Genomic DNA, 23,871 nt, shown 5'->3' with positions numbered 1-23,871 from the left:
ATTTAGCACTTGTAGTTGATTCAAACAGTTGTAAGGTTTTTTTTTTTGTTGTTTGTTTGTCTTTTCAGATGATAATGTGAAGGCAAATGGTGGACCATATTCAGAGTCAAACTTTTTCTTTCTGTTTTTAAAAGATGAGCACTACTTTCATTTCATCCACGAAGACCATTGGCCTGGGGCTCCATGGAGTCCCTGAATAAATGATTCAAGGCTCTCCTGAGATATTTATTTCTTAGTGTTATACAAAGGATGATATCAGCATAAGAATTTTTTAAATGGGAAGAGCTTTTGCGACCCTCATGAACCCCTGAAGTATGACGTATAGCTTTAAACTGATTCAACCACATTGTTCTCCCACCACATTGACTTTTGTTCTCCCACCACGTTGACCTTTTTCATTTCTCTGATTCAGGCATTTCTGCACCCCTGCTCATGCTTTTTATTCCTACTGAGAACAAAATTTTTTAATCTCTTCCTGATTCAGAAGACTTCTCCGAGTCCTTAAGGATTCAGTCTGAATAAGAGCCTTGCTGGGTATTCTTGGTTGTAGGTTTTCCCCTTTCATCAAATATATTTAAATACATCATGCCACTCCCTCTGGCTAGCAGAGTTTCTGCTGAAAAATCAACTGATAGCCCTATGCGAACTCCTTTGTAAGTTATTCATTGCTTCCCTAGTTGCTTTTGGGCTCCCCAGGTGGTACAGTGGTAAAGAATCTGCCTGCCAATGCAGGAGATGTGGATTCAATCCCTGGGGTGGGAACATCCTCTGGAGTGAAAGTGAAAGTGAAGTCGCTCAGTTGTGTCCGACTCTTTGCAACCCCATGGACAGTAGCCTGCGCCAGGCTCCTCTGTCCATGGGATTTTCTAGGCAAGAGTACTGGAGTGGGTTGCCATTTCCACTCCAGTATTCTTGCTGGGAAATCCCATGGAGTAGAGGAGCTTGGTGGGCTACAGTCCATGGGGTTGCAAAGAGTCAGATATGCACACACTCTGGCAGGCAGAGTTAGTTCTTGGAGTCTGGCTGCAGGGCCCAGGGATCCCCACACTCATTTAGGATCATTGGTGGGGAGGATGGCCATTTCCTGACACAGTTGGGTATTGGCCCAGCATGTCCAGAAGGTTTTGTTGGCCTGCTAATGGGCAGGGCAGAGCCCAGATGGACCCAAGGTAGGATCTGGCTTGCATTGTGGGATGGTATTTTCTTGCTGCCCGGCTGGTCTACAGGTTTGTGCAGGCTTCCTGGGCAGGAGGGGCTGGTGCCTGCTTACAGGTTGTTGGAGCTTCCTTGGTCGCTCAAGTGGTAAAGAAGCAGCCTGCAATGCAGGAGACTCAGGTTTGATCCCTGCAATGCAGAAGATGCAGAAGACTCAGGTTCGGTCCCTGGGCTGGGAAGGTTCCTGGAGGAGGAAATGGCAACCCACTCCAGTATTCTTGCCTGGAAAGTCCCGTGGACAAAGGAGCCTGGTGGGCTACAGTCCATGGGATTACAAAGAGTCAGACAATTTAGCAATTGAGCTCCAGGCACAGGCATTGCTGATGGGTGGGGCCTGTCCTTGCTCAGATAAGCTGTTTGGCCTGAGGTGCCCCAGCACCGATACCTGGAGGCTGTTGGGTGGGGCTGGACCTTGGCACTAATGAGCTGGAGGAGGGTCCCACCTGGTCCCACCTCCTCAGCAGTGATGCCTGGGTGGACGCGCTCCCGAGTTTGGCTGTCCGAGTCCCTGGCCCCAAGGAGAGCCAGGCAACTACCCCTCTGCTTCTCAGAGAGACTCTCCAAGACCAGCAGGTAGGTCTGACCCAGGCTCCTATCAAATGGCTCTTTTTCCCTGCTTGGTTTGCAGGAGATTTTATGTATGCCCTTTGAGGATGAAGTCTCTATTTCCCCAGTCCTGTGGGGCTCCTGCTGTTAAGCCCCGTTGGCTTTCAAAGCCAAATGCTGTGGGAGGAGGCGAGGGCAGGATGATTGGAAAGAATGGCATTGAAACATGTATATTACCATATGTGAAACAGATGGCCAGTCCAGGTTCGATGCATGAGAGAGGGTGCTTGGGGCTGGTGCACTGGGATGACCCTGAGGGATGGGATGGGGAGGGAGTGGGAGGGGGGTTCAGGATGGGGGACATGTGTACACCCGTGGCTGATTCGTGTCGATGTATGGCAAAAGCCACTACAATATTGTAAAGTAATTAGCCTCCAATTAAATTAATTAAAAAAAAACCCAAATGCTCTGAGGGCCTGCTCTCCCTGCCTAGCCCCCCATCCCCCCCCATGCAGGAGAGCCTGCTATGTGGGGCTCAGGGCTCTCACTCCTGTGGGAAAACAACATGACTTTTCTCCAGTTTGTGGGTCACCCATGCTGGGGGTGGGGTGGGGGTGGGATTTGACTGTATCATGAGTCCCCCACTCCTGCCTCTAAGGTTGTGGTTTCGTCATGTCTTTAGTTGTAGAAAATCAGTTCTCGTAGGTTGCAGTCTTTTTCACTGACGGTTGTTCTGCAGACAGTTGTGGTTTTGTGTGCTCCTGAGAGGAGGGGAGCTCGGGGATTTTTCTGCCCTGCCACCTCTCTCCTCTAAGAGATGCGTCTGATGGACTTGAGGAATGTGCTTACTCGTGAGCTCCTAAAGGTAGGAGCTTGTTGTGTTAGAACTTTAGTCTCTAGCATGTTGTTGTTCTTTAGTCGCTAAGCCGTGTCCTACTCTTTGCGACCCCATGGACTGCAGCATGCTGAGCCTCCCTGTCCCTCACTGTCTCCCGGAGTTTGTGGGTGTGTAATAACTGAAGAGGGGAGTGACTGAATAAGCAAGTGAGTGAATACCATATTCTCACTATGTTATCTCAGGCAAATAATCAGCCAACTTGATTTGACACTGGCATCACCTGATGAACTCAGAAAAATCCATTTGGGGTCAGCTCTAGTGAGCAAAAAAAAGTTCTTTGTGTTGAATCTAAATAAACTTCCTGGTATGTTCTGCTTTCTGGTTTTCGTTCTACCCTCTTGAAAAAAAAAAAGCCTGAGACGTGAAAGTCGCTTGGTCTTGTCTGACTCTCTGTGACCCCATGGACTATACAGTCCATGGGATTCTCCAGGCCAGAACACTGGGGTGGGTAGCCTCTGCCCTCTGAGGGCTCACTGAATACTTCGCCTTTTCTGTGATTGCCTCTTTTCCATGGTCCTCTTTCTCATATTTGAAGGTGGTTTTTCCTTTTCCAGGTTAAATGACCACATTCCCTTCTACTTCCCTCCCTAGCATTCTCACCAAGTGGCCATTTGTTTCTGCTTGCATACCCCCAGTGACAGGGAGCTCTCTTTTTCTAGTCTGTGCCGCTTTGAGATGGCTCTTATGAGTATTATTTCTAGCATCTTATTGTTGTTTAATGCCTCATCTGAGACTCAGCTGAGTTCAGGTGAGGTCAATTATGGCAAAATGGAAGCTTTTACTCTATCACTTTAATGCGCATCTGGTGTAGTAGCTATCTCTGGGCTTCTCAGGTGGTACTAACGGTAGAGACTCCGCCTGCCAATTCAGGGGATGCAAGGGACATGAGTTTGATCTCTCAGAGGGGAAAGCCCCTGTGTAGTAGCGACAGCTAAACACAGTGCTGATAAAACATCCATTTCTTTAAAATTTCCACTTTTGTCATTTCCTTCTCCCACCTAAGGGAAGGGGTGAACTAGAATAACACATAGCCATCATCAAGCAGTCTCCCACTTGGTGGAGGACAGTGACAGGTAAAGACACAATTAAGCACCGAGTGGTTAAGTGCTATGATAGGATAAAGTCAGAATGCTCTGGGACCCAGAGGAGGGGTCCCGACTGAGTTGTGAGGAGGCGTATAAAGGTTTTCTGGAGGAAGTGACATCAAGAAATGAGATCTGAATGAGTTATCCAGGTGAAGATGGGTTGGGGTGTCCACGGAGGACTGTGGAGAGAAGCGTGGGCAGAGGAGTAGCAAGAGTGTTCTGGACAGAGAGGGAGACACATAGGTCTGGAGGTGAGAGGGGCTGGCGCATTTGAAGCAAAGAAAGTAGTTGTTACTAAAGGGAAGAGAGGAGAGGCAGGATAGATGAAGGTGATGTTGTTCAGTTGCTAAGTTGTTCTGACTCTTTTGAGACCCCATGGACTGTAGCCCACCAGGCTCTTCTGTCCATGGGATTTCCCAGGCAAGAATACAGGAGTGGGTTGCCATTTCCTTCTCCAGGGGATCTTCCCCGCCCAGAGATCTAACCCAGGTCTCCTGCATTGCAGGTGGATTCTTTATCATCTGAGCCACCAGGGAAGCCCAAGTGAGGGTGGTGATGATGATAATGAGGAAGATGATGGTAGTGGCCGGCGGTCCAGTGGTTAGGGCTCTGTGCTTCCGCTGCAGGGGGGGCACGGATTTGATTCCTGGTTGAGGAGCTAAGATACTGCATGCAGTGCAGTGAGGCAAAAAAAAAAAAAGAGATGGTAGTGGTGATAAGTCATACATATATACTTGCTCTGTGGCAGGCACTGTTCTAAGCATTTCCTATATATCAATTTCCTTAACCCTTATAAGAGCTCTATGAATTAAGAACACATAAGAAAGTGAAGTGTTAGTCACTTAGTCATGTTCAACTCTTTGCTACCCCATGTACTGTAGCCCACCGGGTTCCTCCATTCATGGAATTCTCCAGACAAGAATACTGGAGTGGGTTGCCATTCATTCCCTTCTCTAGGGGGTCTTCATAACCTGCTGCAGGCAGATTCTTTACTGTCTGAGCCCCCAGGGGAGCCTAAGAACACGTAAGTGCCTATTTAATAGAGCAGGCGCCAGTGACCCCCGGGAGGAACTGGTTGCACAGCAGGAGGTGAGTGGAGGAGTTAGGCTGCAGCTCTCCAACCCTCATGTTACCCTCCAACCTTCTGTGGAAAAACTGCCTTCCGGGAAGCCCATCCCCTGTGCCAAAAATGTTGGGAACCACTGTAATAGAACACGCTGGGGCAAAGGCCTATTCAACACTTGTCCAAGGTTTGACTGCTGCTGAATGGCAAAGCCAGGAATTAAACCCAGGCAATCCGGTTTAAGGGTCAGCATTCCTAACCACCATACATTAAGTGAATTTAGTTTATCTTGACTGAAATGGGGAGCCATTCCTCAGCTTAGAATTGAGGCATGTTATTTCACCATCACTCCTGTCTCCCCAGAGTGCTTACACCTGAGAGAATATAGACAATATTCCAGATGTATGTGCATTGTCTGCCCCACTAAGGGTCTCCAGATTGAACTGATCCCTTTGCAGATGCCTCTCAGAAGGCATCACTGCTCGTGGCTGCTGAAGTGTCCCATCCCAGCTCCTGTCGGCCACCTGCTCTGAAAGGAGTCCTGGGTTTAGCTTTGGGAAGGCCACGATTTCAATCTTGGTCCCGTGATTTACCATTTCTATGACCTTGGGTAAATTACTTAACTCCTTTGAGCTTCAGTTCCCTCATATGCAACTAAGATGCATGCGTGCACATGCTAAGTCGCCTCAGTCGTGTCCAATTCTTCTCAACCCTATGGACTGTAGCCCTCCAGGCTCCTCTGCCCATAGGATTCTCCAGGCAAGAATACTGGAGTGAGTTGCCATGCCTTCCTCCAGGGGATCTTCCTGACCCAGGGATCAAACCTGCATCTGTTATGTCTCCTGCATTGGCAGGCAGATTCTTTACCACTAGCACCACCTGGAGAGCCCCATGCAATTAAGATAGTAATCCTTATTTTGCTGGGTTGTGGTAAGGATGATTAAGATTATGCAAATAAAGTATTCAACAGAACAGCTGGAACATTGGGTTGGTAAATATCCATTATCTATTAAACATGGACTTCTCAATGACTTTTATCAGCAATAATAAAACCAAAGAATAGATTTTGGTAAAAGATTGTCTTGGAATAAGAGTAGCTAAGAACTACACATTTAACTTAAGTGTTAATTGTGGGAAAAAAATACAAAGGAATGACCCAGTGGGAAAGTGCTAGATAATTGGCACCGGATTTCAATTAAAATTAATCAGGTGCAGAACACTGGGGGCTGTTTGAAGCAAATTATTTCACAGTTGGGGGTCTGGGTGGTATGTGGCAGGGGGCAGCAGGAAAGAAACTGGGGCAGAATCTAAGTGACTTCTACTTTATGTAGAGAGAATAGGGATAGTAAAATGCGCAGATATAGTACCAGTGAATCAAATCAATGTAGAAGGCACCATCTTTTCTCAAGATGGGGGGGGGGATATTTTTAATTTCCTGAAATGATGTGGTGTAGTGAGATGCAAATTTGGGTTCTGTTGCTTACTGTGCCCCTAACTTAACGCAGGTCAGCTAACGAGCTACTGAAGAACACAGAAGGTGCCAACCCCCCAATTTCTAGGGTCCCCTGTGGCTCAAAATTCAGTGATTTCCATGGATTAAAAATAACATCTCAAAGTATTTTACAGTTAGTAAATTGTCTTCCCATCTCACTTTTTTTTTAACTGAACAAGGTGAGATATAAACAAACAAATGTAATAAAAGCATTTATGTGTATTAAGTGATCCTTATCACATACTTGTGAAGGAAGCAAGGAAACTATAAATATCCCATTTACTCTTGAGGAGTGAGCAGGCTGGGGTGGTTGGCATAGAGCATGAGAGAGAGAAGTGGGAAATGGCACCTGCAGAAGTGAACCTGGATGTCCTTTCAGAAATTTTGTCAATAAGCAGCCAGGGGAGAGTTTTACAAAGGCATTTAACACAATTTGATTTGTGTTTGGAAAGATCAACTATGACAACAGTGAAAAGTTGGAGTTGGAGAACTAAGTTATCAAAAATAAGATAACCAGATGGGAGATGATTGCAGTGTTACACATGGTAGATGATGAAGGCCTGAGTTAGAAAAATGAGAATGGAATTGAGGGTGGGAAATGAGTGTAGACTTGCGAGAGGATATGGGGGGAGGTTCTGTATGGCTCTTCTCAAATACTTACGAGAAATAAAGTTTAAATAGTATTTATAGTGCTGAGTAGATGAGAAATGGGAAATGAGAAAGCTGGTTATAGGGGGTGATGATACCATTAATCAAAATGGGAACACAGGATGGAAAGTGTGTCTGGACGAGAGGATCTGTGTGTGAGTAGCTCAGTCGTGTCTGACTCTTTTTGATTCCATAGACTGTAGCCCACCAGGCTCCTCTGTCCATGGGATTCTTCAGGCAAGAATACTGGAGTGGGTTACCATTCCCTTCTCCAGGGGATCTTCCTGACCCAGGGATTGAACGTGGGTCTCCTGCACTGCAGGAAGATTCTTTACCATCTGAGCCACCAGGGAAGACCCCCGGACAGGAGGATAGTGCATCTTGTTTTAGACATGTTGAATTTGCTGTGTCTATTGGACATCTACAATTTTACAGGGAGTTGGGAAATAGCCATCTGAAGCTCAGAGAAATAATTAATATTATCATTTTGTTCTTGCTATTCCTAGGTCAGTACCCTGATCTGACTAGACCTGCCTGTTGTACAATAGGTGAGTGATGAGAGTACTCATGGCGTTGCGATAGGGTAGATTAGTTAATGGGCTTCCCAGGTGGCGCTAGTGATAAAGAACCTGCCTGCCAATGCAGGAGATGTAGGAGATGTGGGTTTGATCTCCAGGGAAGATCCCCTGGAGGAGGGCATGGCAACCCACTCCAGTCTTCTTGCCTGTAGAATCCCATGGACAGAGGAGCCTGGTGGGCTACTGTCCACAGATAGTTAATACATGTAAAATACTTACAGGAGTGCCTGATATATAGTAAGGATATATAATTATTGACTATTACTGACCTCCTCCCCTGATACTCACCGAGTAAGAGGGTAACCTGGACTAGTGTAACATTATCTCAAAGACTTAGGCCAAGGAGAAGTGCTAAGATTATAGGCATTGAAAGAGGAAGCCTGGTACTCTGGAAAGCACTGTCCTAGGAGTTAGAAGACCTGAGTGTTTGTCTCATCCTACTGTTAGCTTATTTCACTTTGGCAAGTCTCTTTATCTCGCTGGGAATTAGTTTCTTCACCTAGAAAGAGAACCTCCTGATAAATATCTGATTTCCCTTCTAGTGACTAATAAATACATTCTATGCTTAATATGTATTTTGTTGACAGCTTGAGAAAAACAGTTCACTCAGCATTAAAATTTTCAAACACCCTCCAGCTCGTCCCAGAGTGAACGAACTATAAATTGTATTTGAAGTGGAAATTTCTAATTAAGTTCCCTTCTCCTCCTGGAGGCTGTTGCACTCGGTTGCGAGTGATAACATTTCTGACAGCTGCTGCATAAAAGCTCAAGACCAGATTCCTCCTGGAGAAGAGGCAAAATGAAAAATTGATACTGGATATTTACATGCCTTAGCAATTAAAATTAACATCCTTTTAAAATTTGATTTGCTGATGCAAGTAGGCATACATTAAAAAAAAAAACAAAAAAACCTTTAAAAATGTTTTGGTTTACCAGGGCATTTGTACAGGACTGATTATTTTGGAGTCTTTAATTGAAAATGATAAGGTATAATTTGGCCATCCAAACCCAACTGACTCTAGGGCAAAACACAATAAATAAGTTTTAGGATTCATATGCTTGGAGTAACAAAGTGACTACCTTTATAAGAATATGTAAGCAAAAATGTATCTCTAGCTCTGACTTTTCCCTTAAGTCTCAGTTCAGTTCAGTTCAGTCACTCAGTTGTGTCCGACTCTTTGCAACCCCATGAATCGCAGCATGCCAGGCCTCCCTGTCCATCACAAACCCCCGGAGTTTACTCAAACTCATGCCCATCGAGTCGGTGATGCCATCCAGCCATCTCATCCTCTGTTGTCCCCTTCTCCTCCTGCTCCCAATCCCTCCCAGCATCAGAGTCTTTTCCAATGAGTCAACTATTTGCATGAGGTGGCCAAAGTACTGGTGTGTAAGCTTCAGCATCAGTCCTTCCAGTGAACACCCAGGACTGATCTCCTTCAGGATGGACTGGTTGAATCTCCTTGCAGTCCAAGGGACTCTCAAAAGTCTTCTCCAACACCACAGTTCAAAAGCATCAATTCTTCTGTGCTCAGCTTTCCTAACAGTCCAACTCTCACATCCATACATGACCACTGGAAAAACCATAACCTTGACCAGACGGACCTTTGTTGGCAAAGTAATGTCTCTGCTTTTTAATATGCTGTCTAGGTTGGTCATAACAGACTAGACTTACATAAATTTATTTGCTTATTTGACACCTCCAGTTGAATGTCCAAAATTTTTCAAAGGCACCCTGTTCAAAATCAAACTCTTAATTTTTTCCCTAAAACCTGTTTCTGGGGAATTTTTCAACTTTCAGTAAATAATACTACCACCATCCATCACTCAAACCACTCAACCAGGAACCTACACGCCAACCAACCTTAATTCTCTCTCCCTCCCACCTCTCCCATATGGTCATCAGTATGTCTGTTTTTTGCGTTAAGCAGCATTTTAATTCCCTCTGCTTTTACCCAGCTCCACCCCTGGCCCATTTGGCCAAGCTACCATTTCCCCTGGGCATCTGCAGTTGCCTCCAGACTAAACTTTGCTCTCACTCTGTCTCTCCCACTCTTCTCGATCCATTTTCAACCTAACAGCCAGAATGATCTTTTCAAAATGTATTTCTGATCATGCCTCTTCCCAGCTATTTTTTTCCCCATTGGTTTCTTGTTGCGTGTGTGCTAAGTCGTTTCAGTCATGACCCATTCTTTGCGACCCTATGGACTGTACACAGCCCACCAGGCTCCTCTGTCCCTGGAATTCTCCAGGCAAGAAGACTGGAGTGGGTTGCCATACCCTCCTCCAGGGGATCTTCCTGATCCAGGGGTTGAACCCAGGTCTCTTATGTCTCCTGCATTGGCAGGCGGGTTCTTTACCACTAGCGCCACCTGGGAAGCCTGGTTTCTTGTACTTTGAATAAAATCCAAACCCAACCATGACCTCCACTCATCCTTCTGATTCCATCTCATTCCACTCTGACTCCTTCCATATTCTGCAGGCACAAGGACCTTCATTCTGTTTCACCTAAATGCAAGTTCCCTCCAGCCTTGGGACCCCCATATCAGCTGTCTTTCTGACTGCGGTCCTCTTTCTCAGCTCTTCTACTCTGATCCCTCATTTTCACAATTCTCAGCTTAAAGCCCAGTTCCACACAGAGCTCTTTGCTAACTACTCCAAAATAAGTAGGCTTCCAGCCTATCTTTAACATCCTGTTTTAATTTCTTACAGTACTTAGGCCCACCTGATATTTTGCTTCTTGTTATCTCACGTGCTCCAAGAAAAGTTTCCTGTGAGTAGGGATCCTGTCTCCTTTACATCCCTATCTCTTATACCTGGAGCACTATATAGATACCTAATGATGTTTCTTGAATTAAAAGAAAGATTATAATTATTAGAGCACATCGTTTTTATTTAAACCATTAAAATTTATTTCACAACCACTTATAGCCTACTTACTATGAGCAAGGTTACAGCTAAGAGTCCTTTATAGAAAGAATTTGTTATTCTGAGGGGGGAAATGGCTGAATAAATTGCATACACTGAAACAGAATCTCTGAGGGTGAGGCCCAAGAATTTTTATTTTAAGAACCTGTCTAATGACAGATGATCAGTCAGATGGGGGCACCTCTCACGAACGTGTAGCTCTTAGTTCTCCCATGCACTCTGCTGGCTCTCTATTTGTGCTAAATTTGATTTCAGCCTCCAGTTGTGCTCCGATTTTGCTGATTGACAAACTTTCTGGCCCTTTGGGGCTCTATCACCAAGTAAGACTTGGAACAATGGCTCGGGAACTTCCTTGAAGATGTACTTTGTAGGGCTTCCCTGGTGGCTCAGTGGTAAAGAATCCTCCTTGCCAATGCAGGAGACATGGGTTCAATGCCCAGTCCGGGAAGATCCCACATGCTATGGAGTAACCAGCTCCTGAGCCTGTGGTCTAGAGCCCGTGCTCTGCAACAAGAGAGGCCACGGCAATGAGAAGCCAGGGCACTGCAACTGCAGGGGAGCCCCCGCGTGCTGCAACGAGAGGAAGCCCCTGCAGCAGCAAAGACCCCACACAGCCACAAAAAGGCACTTCCACTGACGGGGGGGATATACTTTGGAAAGGAGCGCATGGACATGGGGACAGTGACTCACACAACGCGCAGCTGACCGTTCTTCTCAATTCAGGGCTCTGCCCACCACGCCGCACTGTGCGGGTCTCTCTTTGTCAGTACTGGCATCTCAGCACCAGGCTGGGCTGCAGGTATCATGATGCAGGGGGCCCTGAAGTCCCCACCCCCTGGCTCAATGTCTTTGAAGACACTCTTGCTGAAGGATCACTCAACTCCACATCACCTAACTGCCAAAACTGCTCAGGCAAAGGGTCAAGGTCTGGGACAGGAGGCTGAATTTCTGCCCTCAGAGATCTGCTTCTCCCTTCACCCTCTAAGCCTTCTGTTCTGGGATGGGTGTGTGCGCGATTCCAGGCTGACAGACTCCCTTAGGTTATGATCAGATTGGAAGTTGAGGCCTTTCTCTGATGGATGGTGGTAATAAAAGCAACCTACATGTTCAGCATGTACTCCCCTTTGAAATCAGTGTACTGATCGCAAATATTCAATTATATATAAAAAAAAAACTTAGTTTTCTGGGTTCCTGATATTAAATCCTCACTAAATGTAGTGTTAAAAACACCACTGAAAGGGAATTGATTAAGCAAGTTATGAAATATCTATGCAATGGAATACTACGCAGTCATTAAAAGCAATGACATGTGTCTAATGTTCTGATACTGAAAAACACCCATGATACCTCACTAAGTCAAAAAACGGTGCAAAACTGTGTATATATATAACCCTGTTCTTAGGAAGAAAATGATCTATGATCTTATAGGGAATGCATGAAAATTATACAATCAAATGCTAATGGAGAATTTCAAAGGGCTAAGTTTTTAAGAATCGGTGGGGGAGAAATGCTGAAGAAGAGAGAAGGGATTGCATTTTACTTTATAGTCTTTAGTAGAATCTGAATGATTTTTAAGTGAGAATGTATTATAAGAATAACTTTACCGGCTGAGCCACAAGGGAAGCCCGAGAATGTATTATAAGAATAACTTTAAAGTTATTGAAAAAGTTTTAACTATTGAATTTCAGGTTTGTGTTACTTTGACAATAAAAAACAAAAAAGGGCTACCAAGGCAGATTAAAAATACAGTAATGTTTTTTTACTCAAACAAACAAAAATGAGTAAATTTGAATAATCAAATTTTCAAACACTATATAAATCCATTCAATAGATATTTGCTGAGTGTGCCTTCATTGTACCAAGTTTGGGGATGCATTGGTGAAAAAAGCAATGGTTGTGCCCTCAGTAACCTAGAATCTACCAGAAATTTTCAACTGGGTATGGAAATATTGGGGAGAGCTAAGTATTTTTTGTTCTTAAAATGTTCGAGTTTGGAGTCAGCATTAATCATGCAAAGCTGAGGCATGTTAAGTCCTGCAAACTATAGCACAGTCATACCCAGTGAGAAGCTCTTCCCCCAAAAATGCAATAGCACCTGCCACAAGAAATACTGGATCAGCACCATTTCTCATGTAAATATGCTAATTCCAAATGAACTTTAATGAGATTATAGAGTATGTGAAAGAGATTCTTGGTTCTCTCCCTCCCAACTCCCCTACCACTGGTTGACCTCCTTAATAAGCATTAAAATCAGTTAGGGAAAAACTGTCCTGAGAGACATATCTGTCAAACGGTCCATTTCTAAAGCATCTGAAAGGCTTGTGTAGGAATGAGGTGCTCATGGAATTATCTTGGTCAAAATCTATTAACGCAAAACTCAAACTCTGGCTACTGAATGCAGGATTCCCTTGATGTTTGTTTCACTATAACTCCTCAGGATAATGATATTCTTTTGTGTTTGGGCTCATGTGTATCTTGTATCAGATGACTGTTGTCCATGATTACATCTTAGCATTTATCTTACTTATTCCTCACCTAAAAATAAACTCATCATCTCTTGGTCTAAGAGCACCCATAAACAGTTTTTCCAAGTTCAGGCAAACTGTGTCAAGGACTCTTAAATCCTCTTTCCAATTGTTTCATTAGTCAAATCAGAAAGAGATCTGCAAAGGCACAAATGCTGAAAATTGAACTGTTTTTACCACTTGGGTTGAGAAATAGTATTTATTAATCTATTTTCCTTTCAAAATATCTTTGAGTTTTTGTTCTTTCTTTTCTAATTTACTACTGTAGCCCCAAGTCTTGATCTGGACTATTTTGCCACAAACCCCCTCCCAACTATTTTGAAACATTCAAACTACAGAGAAATTGAAAGAGCAGTACAGTGAAAATCCACATTTTCATCAAGTTTTAAGAGCTGCTAATATTTTGGCATGTTTACTCTCTCCCACTCCTAGTTTCTCTGCCCACCTGTCTTTCTCTCAGCTGATATCTCCCCATCTATCTCAGAAGAGAGAGGAGACACATACACAAACACACCTTTTTGTTCTGAACCATTTGAAACATGTAGCAGACATTGGGCCACTTCCAACCTAACATACCAGCAAGGTATCTCCTCAGTGTAAAGATATTTGCCATATAACCATTATTACACTTGATCTAATATACTGTACCTATTCACATTTCCTTAATTGTCCTCAAAATGTCTTCTAGAGTTTTTTTCCCCCCTTCAATCAAGGAGGATCGAAGCAAGGTTTACTCATTGTATTTGATTATTACTATGCCTTCAGTAATTATTAACCTAAAACAGTACCTTCTTTTATCTTTAATGACATTGTCTTTCTCCCTTCATTCTTCTCTTCTCTCTTCCTCCTTCCCTCCCTTTTCTTTCTTGCTTTTTCTTTTTTCCTAACAGTTCAGGCCAGATGCTTATAGACTGTTCCACATTCTGAATTTGTCTAATTGTTTCTTTCAGGTCAATATCAGGCCAAATGTTTTTTCACAAAATCTTGTGAGTAATATTGTCTACTCAGTATCACATTCTGAGGACCAAAATGTGAGATTGTCTCACTATTGGTGATAAAGTTCGGCTATTTGGTTGAGGACCACCAGATCTCTCCATTCTAAAGGCATGTGTAAACACAAATCTGTGGAGTGATTGGTTGAAACCATGTGAATAACCTCTTTCCAGTAAACTTCCATCTCATTTTTTTTTTTTAGCATCTACTATGCTTGTCTGAAACAATTATTTTATTGAGGGTTGGAAAATGGTAATGTTCTAATCCTCTTTTTTACCTCCTAGACTCATTAGCTGGTAATCAAATGACTACCTATAGAAAGATTATCTAAGGAAAAGGAAGAAGATATTCAATTTACTTGCTGTTCTTATGTGTTATTTTAATTTTCATCCTCCTTTAATGTTTTATTATTATCTTTTAAGGCATAGAAATAATTCAGATTCATTTCAAATAATGAAACAATGTAGAAGAATGACAAATAAATTGAATATCTCCTTTGTAATCTAACTTTCAGGTAACCACTAATAATAAATATGACTTCTATACATTTTTCCACACATACAAAAATATCCCCAGCTATATTCCTGATGCCTAGAATACTATCTAGTACCTCTAAATGATGGAATATACTATATTTATTGGAAAAAAACTTATGTATAAGTGGACTCAGGTAGTTCAGGTGGTGCTAGTGGTAAAGAACCCGCCTGCCAATACAGGAGATGTAAGAGACGCAGGTTCAATCCCTGCTTGGGAAGCTCCCCTGGAGAAGGGAATGGCTACCCACTCCAGTCTTCTTGCCTGGAGAGAATCCCTTGGACAGAGGAGCCTGAGGGCTACAGTCCATGGGGTCAGAAAGAGTTGGACACAACTTATCAACTAATACACACACACACACACACACACGTAGCTCAAACCCATGTTATTCAAGGGTTGACTGTACATAGGTACAAAAGCACATATATTTATCTCCATATAAAATTATTTTTTAAAATACACCAAATGACACAGTGATATATAATTTGCTTCCTTTGTCCATTAATATTACCTTTTTATGAATAAATGTTACTAACTAGACTCCAAGCCTCATGAGGACAACCCTAGCCATTGTCTTATTCCTCGTGTATTCTAGGATGTGACACAAATTCCCTTCCTCACAGATGATTAAGGGGGTTGAGTGCAATTACACGCACAGGATAAATCTCTTCTCCCACTGAGGTGGCCTTAAGACTCCTATTCCTCTTTAAAAAAAAAAAAAGCAGCATTATTAACCAGCTTACCAAAAAATTTGGTGGCCAATTCCAGTGGCTAGTAATGAAAAGACAACAAACTAGAAAAGGAAGTGATGAGAATGAGTGTAGGAGACATGCAGGACCCTGACAAGGAGGCAGTCAGCTTTCCCTAAAGGGTGGAATTTTCTCAGCTGGAGCTGCGATGTGATTTTTTTTTTTTTTTTTGGTTATACTATTTTTAGCAGCAGCAGCATGCACAATCTTAAGTTCTCCAACAGGGATCGAACCTGTACCCCCTGCAATAGAAGTGGGGAGTCCTAACCACTGGACCATCAGGGAAGTCCCTGGAGCTGCCGTCTTGAATGGGGGAAGCGCTAGCTGGACCACACCAAATAGAGTCTTAATTCTTAGGCAATGATTTCATTACAAAGTTTCTTCATCTGGAGAACTAGAAGAAGCAACAGTCAGTTCAAAACTCTTTGAAAAAGACAAATTGCATAAAATCAAAAGAGTGAGGGGACTGACTTCTGGAATTACCTCTCTTTCCTCACTTCCTTTGTTCCTTCAAGCATACATCAGAGCCTCAGAAATTAGCCAAGGCTGCATGGAGTCTTTTACCGTCAATCCCAAGTGAATATTTTAAGTATCAGAAAATTTTCCATTTACACAGTCAGGGAGGTATTTTCAGTCCTTTAAATCTTTTCTAATTACTAACCAATTCCCTCCTTCCAGCCCTCCCAATTTAGCGCACAGAACGCAGCTCCCGACAGAAAACAACTCCCCAGTGAAGTCTGAGTTTCCATGGTTAGTTGCCGGAGCTCTGGATGTGAACAAAGCTGAAAAGCCACACTACCATAGTTAGAGGGAAAAAAAAAAAAAAACAAATCAAGAAATTGGGTTTCATTGCCATGGTGCAGTTCCTAGCACAAAGTAAACGCTCAGTTAATAAAGGGAAGGAGGGAGAAAGAATCAAGAGATGAGACAGAAAAGAGAGAAGGACTAAAGAGGGAAGAAACCCAGTGAAACGGACTTTCCTTAAACCAGAAATGTAGATGTGGGAGTTTACTAATAAAGAGAATACTAATAACGGAATATTGAGCAAGTGGGTATTGCGCTGGGCTTGTTATTGCACGTCCTCCCAAGACCTTCGCTGAGCTTAACTTTTACCACGAAGAAACTGAGGCACAGGTAGATGAAAAGCTTTCAAGCCAGCTGGGCTGGGATAAGAACTCCAGCCCGTGGTAAACACAGACTAGCTGCTTTCTCCCCTACGCTTTCTGACAAGCACCTACGCCATTTGCCCAGTGGACGCCCGCTCCCCATCCTACACCACAAGGCCCAAAGGAGCCTTCTAACAGCTGCCCCAGCTCCTGCAAGGGCCTGCCCTCAACCGTGGGCCACTCTGCCTTTCCGTTGTCTTAAACCACCCCCTCCAAGCATGCGCTCACAGTTCCGATTTCCAGGGACTGCTCCTTTCAGCCCATTATTCAGTGCATCCCCCTAACCCCTGCACCCAGTAACTCCCTCACTTTGGGCATTACAGAGCGCTCAACCTCCCCCCACCCCCACCCCCAGCACCTTAATCAATGTCAAAGCCTTTCATGTTTCCTGTGGCCAGATTCAGCGCCGGGGCCCACCCTCCCCCTCCCCGCCCTCCTCGGACCGTACATCACTCTCTACTTCACTCTGCACTTGGGCTGGTTCCCTGAAAGGCGGGCTGCAGGCTCGGCCACATCCTGTGATTAAGTCAGTAAGGGCTGTGGGAGGCGGGAGGAGGAGAGGCAGCGCTGGAGCTGCCTGAAACCCGAACTCTCAGACTTCACCCACCGCCCCGACAGCCGCCGGCATCCGCGTAATGACACACCAAACTACCCCCTGCTGTTCTTGGCGCTGGGCGTTCAGTGGAACCCAAGCATGGGACTCCATGTTCTTTAAAATCTCCTTCCCCTCTCTCGTTTTCCTTTACCGTTTAGTCTTGCGTGCAGCGTTCGGTTGCAGTTTTCTCTTTGGCCCAACACCTAGCCACCTGGACAAGTGACCACATCCGCGCCCCGCAGAGGCGGGCTCCCCGGGATCTCCGCTGTCTCTTGCCCTCCTCCCTCCGCCATCCTTCCGCCCCGCTTGGGGTCTCACCTCGGTGATCCTCTCCTCACCTCTGAGCGCTGCGTCTGTGACCGCCTCCCGCTTCCTTACCTTTCCTCTGCGGCTCTCGTCCCTCTTCCCGCCGCCCGGCTCTCTCGCCTTTCTCCTACCCCCTCCCTCTGACCGATCGGTTTTCTCACTACATCCTTTTTTTCTCTTCTCTCTTGTTGATTTCTCCTGCTTTGTTGGAAGCACAGCCTACGACTTAGCGTGTTTGCCACCTAACGCAGACTTTCTGGAATTGGTTGCCCATTCGAAGTCCAAACTGACTTGCTTCTTCCAGAGCCCTATAATTACGCTAATAAAAAATAAAAAGTTTTCTCATTCCCCAAATTAATACGACCGAAACATTGAGTTAACTCTCAAATATAGACAAACCAGAGGAGCTCGCTCTCTAGCTGAAATAAAATTCTTTGCTCCTATTTTGAAATGTCTTATCAGGCTGTCTTGTTTATATTTCACATTCTGTGACTCTAAGTCAAAGACAAGCTTGAAGTTAGGGTTTTTCTGCATTGGGTTTCTGGGGAAGCTCCCTAGGCTTTATAAGGCTATGGAGCTGCTGTAAAACATTTTTAAAAAACCCACTTGTTCTTGTCTAATGTAGAGCCCTATTGTATATCAAGGAATTGATCAAAAGCTCATATCCTTAAAATTGTCGTTACATACTGAATGTTTTAGACCCCAAGTTTTCCTTCTCATTTTCTCCTTGTTCCTTACTAGCACCAGCCAGTCACCGGCAGCTTAACTCTAAGCTTCTGAGCATGTGTATAGATCAAGGTTTACATCACCTCTATGGCAACCTTCATTTCTTACCCATCCTTTGCCAACAACTCATTCCATCTTATAAGCGTGAAAACATCACTGCATTGATGTGATTTTAGTATGACCCTCAGATACAAAATACAGGGTTGACAGAAGCACTTGGGGAAAAGTCACATTGGAGATGTGAAATGACTGATAGAAAACCATGAATATTAGATCAGATTACACAAGCTTGCCACCTATTTGCAGGGAATATGTCAGTTCTAAATATTGCTTCTCTTCAGTCAGGTATAATAAGAAAGTGAGGTAAACTAGGGAAAAGGTGTGTTTCCCCCCCCCCCCCAATGAATAGGAGATAAAATAAATGTGCATAAAATGATAAATCACTAAGAAAAAGTATGTGTAATTGTACAACATGTTTTTTTCAAGATAATGTATGTAATAGTGTCTGTTGTATGTATGAAAAGTAACACTTTTGGTTTCTTTTTTGCTGGCCTGTGGTTCTGGCCATGTAAGTTTCCTTTCTGTGGTATTAATCCACTTTACGATTAGTAGACGGGTGGGGTTCTCAAAACAAAAAGCTTGTGTTTGACTTTGCACCATCTAGAAATTCCTGCCTCATCTTGATCTTTATTAATTGCTGTGTGGGAAAAATAAACTGGTTAACTTTTATATTTCTTTAAAGAAAGTAAATTGTTCTGCAATTATTTATATGTGTATATCCATATACACACATATCCATATTCACATATGGGTATATGTGAATATATCCAGTATATCCATATTCACAGAATGTGTGTATATTCGCATATATATCCAGTGTATCAAAATGTAACTTGTTCGGTTGCTAAGTCATGTTCTCCTCTTCGGGGCCCCATGGGCTACAGAATGCCAGGCTTCCCTGTCCTCTGCTATCTACTGGAGTTTGCTCAGACTCATGACCATTGAGTCAGTGATGCCATTGAACCATCTCATCCTCTGTCATCCCCTTCTCCTCCTGCCCTCAGTGTTTCCCAGTATTAGGGTCTTCTCCAATGAGTCAGCACTTCGCATTAGGTAGGTGGCCAAAGTATTGGAGCTTCAGCATGAATGTTCATGAGCGAAACTTCCGATGAATGTTCAGGGTTGATTTCCTTTAGGATTGACTGGTTTGATCTCTTTGCTATCCAGGGAAATCTCAGGAGTCTTCTCCAGCACCATAATTCAAAAGCATCAATTTTTCAGTGTTCAGCCTTCTTTATGGTCCAACTCTCACATCTGTTCATGACTACTAGAGAAACCATACCTTTGACTAAATGGATCTTTGTTAGCAAAGTGATGTCTCTGATTTTTAATACACTGTCTAGGTTTGTCATAGCTTTTTCTTCCAAGGGGTAAGCATCTTTTCATTTCATGACTGCAGTCACTGTCTGCAGTGATTTTGGAGCCCAAGGAAATATAGTCTGTCACAGTTTCCACTTTTCCCCCATTTATTTGCCATGAAGTAATAGAGCCTGATGCCATGATCTTAGTTTTTTGAATGATGAGTTTTAAACCAACTTTCTCACTCTCTTCTTTCACCTTCATTGAGAGTGTCTTTAGTTCCTCTTCATTTTCTGCCACTAGAGTGGTATCATCTGCATATCTGAGGTTGGTGATATTTCTCCTGACAATCTAGATTCTAGCTTGAGCTTCATTCAGCCCAGCATTTCACATGATGTACTCTGGGTATAAGTAAAGTAAGCAGGATGACAATACACAGCCTTGAGGTACTCTGTTCCCAATTTTGAACCAGTCCATTGTTCCATATTTGGTTCTAACTGTTGCTTCTTGGCCTGCATACAGGTTTCTCAGGAGACAAGTAAGGTGGTCTGGTATCTCTCTAAGAATTTTCCAATTTGTTGTGATCCACACAGTCAAAGTCTTTAGTGTAGTCAGTGATGCAGAATTAGATGTTTTTTTGAATTCCCTTGCTTTTTCTATGATCCAGTGGATCTTGGCAATTTGATCTCTGGTTCCTCTGACTTTTCTAAATCCAGCTTGTACATCTGGAAGTTCTTGGTTCATGGATGGGGTTAGGATAATTCACTATTTTAGGTTAGTGTTTTTATGTCCTAATAGGTGGCATAATCCAGGGATAAGTATATTTTCAAGAATACTTAGTGGATGTGGCTCTAGCTTCTTCACTAATTAGCTTTGGAATTTTGTGCTTTAGTTCCTTCATTTATTAAACAAACAAAAAAATATTATGCAAGGGAGCCCATGAAGTCCCATTCAGAGTTATGACTCTGTGACTCTATCATGTGATTAAGGAAAAAAAAAAAAAATATATATATATATAGTAAGACGTTTGATTCTTCAAAGAGCTATGTACCTATTCTGCCTCCCTCCATTATAAAAGTCATTCATTTATTTACTCATTCAAACATTCATTCTCGAAGCACTTATTTGGGACGTACTATGTTTCAGGTCCTATGCCACAGCCCACAGATACCAAGATTATTTAGATACAACCTCTGTTCCTGAGGCACTCAGGGTTTATAAGGAGATCTCTTACTTTATCAGGCTTCATCTCAAAGGCCTAACTGTAGAAAGTTAAAATTTCCATGCAAAGAAATCACCATGTATCCATCCTATTAAGGGCTGATGATAATTGGCATTTCATTCTGAAGAACTGTTTTCCTTCCTTCCTTCCTTTGTTTCTTTCCTCCCTTCCTCCCCTTCATTGCTTCCCATATCAGTGGGAGCAGTGTAACAGGGGAAAGAGCCTGGGCTTTGCTAGCAGATTTAGGCCTGAAATTTTGGCACTGTCCCTTATCCGCTGTGTGATCCTGGGCAGGTGACCTGCTCTGAGACTCCATTTTTCACATCTACAGAGTGATAGGGATATTTTCTTCAAAAGAGTTGCAGAATCATATTGGTTGGATAATGATGCATACAAAAACCTACTGAATGGATGATGGCTACTACTTTTAATTTGGGAAGCCAGAAAATATACCTGTTCTGTTTAACATGTTTAGTTCAGTAGCTCAGTCATGTCCAACTCTTTGTGACCCCATGAACCACAGCATGCCTGGTCTCCCTGTCCATCATCAACTCCTGGAGTCCACCCAAACCCATGTCCATTGAGTCGGTGATGCCATCCAACCATCTCATCCTCTGTTGTCCCCTTCTCCTCCTGCTCTCAATCTTTCCCAGCATAAGGGTCTTTTCCAATGAGTCAGCTCTTCACATCAGGTGGCCAAAGTATTGGAGTTTCAACATCAGTCCTTCCAGTGAACACCCAGGACTGATCTCCTTTAGGATGGACTGGTTGGCTCTCCTTGCAGTCCAAGGGACTCTCAAGAGTCTTCTCCAACACTACAGTTCAAAAGCATCAATTCTTCTGCACTCAGCTTTCTTTATAGTCCAACTCTCACATCCATACATGACCACTGGAAAAACCATAGCCTTGATTAGACAGACCTTTGTTGGCAAAGTAATGTCTCTGCTTTTTAATATGCTGTCTAGGTTGGTTATAACTTTCCTTCCAAGGAGTAAGGCATCTTTTAATTTCATGGCTGCAATCACCAGCTGCAGTGATTTTGGAGCCTAGAAAAATAAAGTCAGCCACTGTTTCCCCATCTATTCCTCATGAAGTGATGGGACTGGATGCCATGATCTTAGTTTTCTGAATGTTGAGCTTTAAGCCAACTTTTTCACTCTCCTCTTTCACTTTCATCAAGAGCCTTTTTAGTTCTTCTTCACTTTCTGCCATAAGGGTGGTGTCATCTGCATATCTGAGGTTATTGATATTTCTCCCGGTAATCTTGATTCCAGCTTGTGGTTCCTCCAGCCCAGCATTTCTCATGATGTACTCTGCATATAAGTTAAATAAGTAGGGTGACAATATACAGCCTTGACATACTCCTTTTCCTATTTGAAACCAGTCTGTTGTTCCATGTCCAGTTCTAATTGTTGCTTCCTGACCTGCATACAGGTTTCTCAGGAGGCAGGTCAGGTGGTCTGGTATTTCCATCTCTTTCAGAATTTTCCACAGTTTGTCATGATCCACACAGTCAAAGGCTTTGGCATAGTCAATGAAGCAGAAATAGATGTTTTTCTGGAACTCTTCTTGCTTTTTCGATGATCTGAGGGATGCTGGCAATTTGATCTCTGGTTCCTCTGCCTTTTCTAAAACCAGCTTGACATGAAACATCCTTTTTAAGAGTAAACCAACAGAGGTGACTTTGTTGATGTGAATCCTCTAAAGACACTTTACATACTATCATCTGTGGATTTAACCTCTGCCCAAGAATTGTAGGACCAAGATATCTGTGAGGGTTCTGTGGGTATTAGAGAAATATGAATCCGTATTAATTTAAACCATACGAAATTGCCAGTATTTGACCTGACCTACAAAAGTGGTAGTTTTGTATGCATGCACACTAAGTGCTTCAGTCGTGTCTGACTCTTTGAGACCCTGTGAACTGCAGCCCGCCAGACTCCACTGTCCGTGGGACTCTTCAGGCAAGACTACTGGAGTGGGTTGCCACTGGGCAACCAGTACTGGGCGGGTTCCCCACCCAGGGATTGAACCCGCATCTCTTTATGTCTCCTGCGTTGGCAGGTGGGTTCTTTACCACTAGCGCCACCTGGGAAGTCCGATGGTTCAACCTGATACCACTACTGATACCACCCAAAGCACATTTCAGTTTTGTACTTTTTAATGAATGGCATGTAAAATTTAAATCTTGGGCTCTTTTAGGTTAGACTATGCATGTGTGCTCAGTCATGCCTGACTCCTTTTGGCCCCATGGACTGTAGCCCTCCAGGCTCTTCTCTCCATGGGGTTTTCCAGGCAAGAATAGTGGAGTGGGTTGCCATTTCCTTCTCCAGGGCATCTTCCTGGCCCATAGATTGAACTCACATCTCCTGCGTCTCCTGCATTGCAGGCAGATTCTTTACCACTTGAGCCATTGGGGAAGTCCTGTTATTTCCTGGTTAAATGCATTCAAGCAGTAAAATTCATGTTATTTGCTTTTACATTAAAGAAGAAACAGTAAAATAAATCTCCTTGGTTTTTCTTTTCCCCAGAATAGTTTTAAAATGTTCAAATTTGAGCTTGATTTTGTGGAAATTTAAGCCTCAGGCAGTGGGGGAAGGTACGTTAAAAATCCATATTTCTTGTTGGATATTAAGCAAAAGAGCAAATCTTTGACTCTTTTAAGCGAGTGACGTTAAGATTGTCAACTCATGAGTTGAAACTTGTTCTGACTGTGATACTTGACTAAGCAAAGATTAGAGGAAATTAGTATCACAGAGAAAGAGATCCCTTTTTTTTTGTTTTGTTTTGCTATATATGTGGGAGAGATGGAGGATCGGGAGTGCGTAGGAGAAGTGTGAGAGGGGATGTGGGAGAAGAAGTGTTTAAAATGTTCAAAGGAAACCGAAATGCAGAAAGGGAAATGTACATTGGGGTACAGGTTTCCAAAACTAGCTACTCAGACAAGAGCTCCCAGTGTTGTCATCAGCACTAGTAGCTTTTGAACTTTTCTCTGTGCGGTCTACTGGGAATACTCTATCTTCTCAGGAGCCACGGGGTGATCCTGCCACCCTGGCCTTAGGAAGCTCCATTCAAAAATCCTTCTTCTCTGAAATCCCCCCTTGTAAGTAAAGGGAATTTACACCCTTTCTCCTCAACATTAAAGAAAAGTACTTCTATTTCTTCCAATTCCCTCCTCCCAAGTGTTTGATGAATGGTTTTATATTTGTATCTAGGAGCAGTGGTGTGGGCTAGGAAATATTTTTA

General features: G+C 43.4%; 1 protein-coding gene across 6 annotated transcripts in view; it reads right to left on the bottom strand.

The window, feature by feature from the left end:
• The window catches only part of DLG2 (discs large MAGUK scaffold protein 2), a 2,219,272-nt gene that overhangs the window by 350,526 nt on the left and 1,844,875 nt on the right, over positions 1–23,871 (bottom strand). Inside the window, exon 1 of one of the 6 annotated variants that reach the window (XM_065936968.1) lies at positions 17,164–17,436. The exons of the other annotated variants lie outside the window; for them this stretch is intronic. The gene's annotated coding sequence lies outside the window, so the exon portion shown is untranslated. Of the gene's footprint in view, positions 1–17,163; positions 17,437–23,871 lie in introns of those variants that run through there. 6 annotated transcript variants of the gene reach the window in all.

Source organism: Muntiacus reevesi, chromosome 5, assembly GCF_963930625.1.
Source record: "Muntiacus reevesi chromosome 5, mMunRee1.1, whole genome shotgun sequence".
Classification (NCBI taxonomy): Eukaryota; Metazoa; Chordata; class Mammalia; order Artiodactyla; family Cervidae; genus Muntiacus; species Muntiacus reevesi.
The sequence above is the reverse complement of the archived record's forward strand: the minus strand, read 5'-3'. Positions and strand labels throughout refer to the sequence as shown.